This window comes from Lemur catta, chromosome 11 (genome assembly GCF_020740605.2).
Source record: "Lemur catta isolate mLemCat1 chromosome 11, mLemCat1.pri, whole genome shotgun sequence".
NCBI classification, from domain to species: Eukaryota; Metazoa; Chordata; class Mammalia; order Primates; family Lemuridae; genus Lemur; species Lemur catta.
Window position 1 is genome coordinate 93,599,195 of NC_059138.1, and position 2,763 is coordinate 93,601,957.

General features: G+C 34.9%; 1 non-coding gene across 1 annotated transcript; it reads right to left on the minus strand.

The window, feature by feature from the left end:
- Positions 1–1,412: 1,412 nt before the first annotated feature.
- LOC123647880 lies at positions 1,413–1,553 on the minus strand. Its single transcript, XR_006738409.1, has one exon. It is a non-coding gene; the product is annotated as a small nucleolar RNA SNORA4 (small nucleolar RNA).
- Positions 1,554–2,763: the final 1,210 nt, after the last annotated feature.

Below are 2,763 nucleotides of genomic sequence, written 5' to 3' on the forward strand. Positions count from 1 at the left end.
TTCTGGTTTCGTCTCTTATCCCTTGAGTGCACAGCTCAGGAGCTGGCAAGTGCCTTTAGAGGAAATTGCATGCAAAATGCCAAACTCATTTTTTAAAAAAATTCCTCTTTGACTAGTAACTTGCCCCTAAAGTCTTGACTCCTTATAAGCCTTCCACTCCAATTTTTTTTCCCCTGTGCAGTGGGTCTGCAACAAGCTCTAAGACAGTTTTTGGCTTAGCCTCTACCTTGAGCTGCGAGGGAAAGGCCTAAATGAGTCTAACCTCAATCTTTTTCTCTTCTTACAAAGATCTTGGCTTTTTAAATGCTGATTCCTTCTGTTATTCTCAGTGCTTTCCACAGCTGATTTTTGTATTTGATAATTGTTCTTGGTGGGACCGTAGTTTTAATTCAGGTCTTATTCATTATAAATAGAGGTACAACTCTAATGAATTTTAAGGAATTTGATATATTAGTCTCTGGTGTTGCTGTTAGGAGGCCAATGTCATTTTGATTCTTTACTTTTTGTTAAAAACATGTTTCAGTTTATAGCATTTTCCATATTTTCTGTATCTTACTGATACTGCGTTTACTGGTTCTATCAATATTTAAGAGTTGAATGGTAAAATCTCCAGCACAACTGTGGATTTGTCTATTTCCCCCTTAAGTTCTGTTATTTTGGGGGTTATATATTTTGGAAGTGTGCTATTAGTGCATATATTTGAGATTTGTATGTGTTCTTGATGAATTGATCCCTCCTCATTATGTGATGTCCCTGTTTGGCTCCTTATACTGTATAGGTCTGCTGAGGAACAAATTCAGGTTTTGTTTATATGCAAAAGTCTTTATTGCACCTTCAATTTTGAAATATATTTTCACTGAGTATAATTTTCTAGATTGATAGATTTTTTTCCTTTAAATATTTTGAAGATGACACTTATCATCCTCTGACTTGCATAGTTTCTGACAAGAAATCTGTAATAATTCTTGTATTTTCTCTGACTATATGTTTCTTTTTTTCCTGGGTGCTTGTAAGGTTTTTATATTAATGGTTTCATCAATTTAATTATTGTATACTTCCTTTTTTTTTTTTGCGAGTGTGTTTTTATCTAGCTTTGAGTTGGTTGAGCTTCTTGGATCTGTGATGTATAGTTTTTATTAAATTTGGGAAATTTGGGCCATTATTTTTTCAGCTATTTTTTATGTTTCTGTTCTTTTCCTTCTCTTCTCTCTGGCAAACCAATGACACAGCTTTTAGACCATTTGCTATTGTTCCTCAGGTCACAGAAGATTTTTTTTCTCCTTCTTCCTTTTCTGTCTTCTTCCTTTTTTTTTCTTTTTTCCTTTTCACTCTTCACTTTAGTTCTAAGTTTCTATTGCCATGCCTTCAAGGTCATTGGTCTTTCTTTTCTTTTCTTTCTTTTTCACTTGTGTAATGTAGTCCATAAAATAGTACTAAATTACACTAAGTTGTCTAGGCCACTGTGGAGAGAATATTTCTTTATTCTCCCAAATAGCCCAAGCTGGTAAAGGTTATTTTAACAACCTCTCCCCCACCAAATTACCTTTTGGTAAATGTTTATTTTTTCAGTGTTTAATTTGCTTTTAATCTCATTTAGTGATTTATTTTACTCCATATTTTATATTATTTTCTCTCTGGATGTTCCATTTCATTCTTTCTTATATCTTCCATTTCTTTGCTAATTATGTTCATGTTTTCCTTTAAGTCTTTGAGCATATTTTTAAAATGTATAATAGCTGTTTTAGGGTTTTTTCTGCTAATCCTATCCTTTTTTTGTAGTCATTTCTTGTTATGTTTCTATTGACAGATCCTAGTATATATGTTTTTGCTACTTCATAAGTCTAGTAACTTTTTAAATTAAATTCTGAACTGTGAATTTTGGCATCACTTTTAAGTCATGAACCTTCCAGAGTGACTACTGAATGTCCATGTATCCATTAAGCCATCTCTAGTTTGGCTGATGGGAACTGAGCACTGTGTGAGTTCTGGGAATTGTTTGGCTTGTAGCACCCCAGTTGTTTCCCTAGTAGTTCTCCTTTGCCTGGCTGTCTGAGATTTCTCCTACGTATACCTGAGTTTTTATTGAGCCGACAAATCAGGAGAATGTCTTAACTCCATATCATTGGACTATTTCTCTGTTTAGCTCCCCTCTTTCTGGTACACTGACCTGCAATTTCCAGCTGTTCTGACTACCCAGAACTTTAATCTTTTTTTCTACTCAGCAAGATTGCCAGGCAGTTTTGGTTCTTCTTTCCTGTTATGCAGTCTGAAAATTCCCTACACACAGAAAAACAGGATTATCATAGAATTTGCCTTCTTTCTTCTTCTTCTCCCAGATACCATGGTTCTGTGCTACTTACTGTCCAATGTCCATAAAATTGTACATACATATTGTCCAGTTTTCTAGTTGTTTATAATGGGAATCTTTCCTGTGATGAAGTGGAAATCATACCACATTTGTACTAATGTTAATCATTGGATACTATTTGGTAACATTATTCAGATTTTGTAAAAAAAGATCTACCATCAATGCATTCTCAATTGACTTAAGAAAGAGAATGTGTTCTAGGCTCATATCCTTCTAGATTTAAATTTGCTGTCAGAGTTAAACTGAGTCTTTAACCCAGGATTTCTGGGAAAAGGTTCTGAGATTGGCTCTGATTATGTAGGCGCAGGTGATGCACTTATCTCTAAAGCCATCGCTGTGGCTACAGGACTGCAATGCTTTGATAGACTCAGGGTTGGCCATGTGCTCCCCTCCCT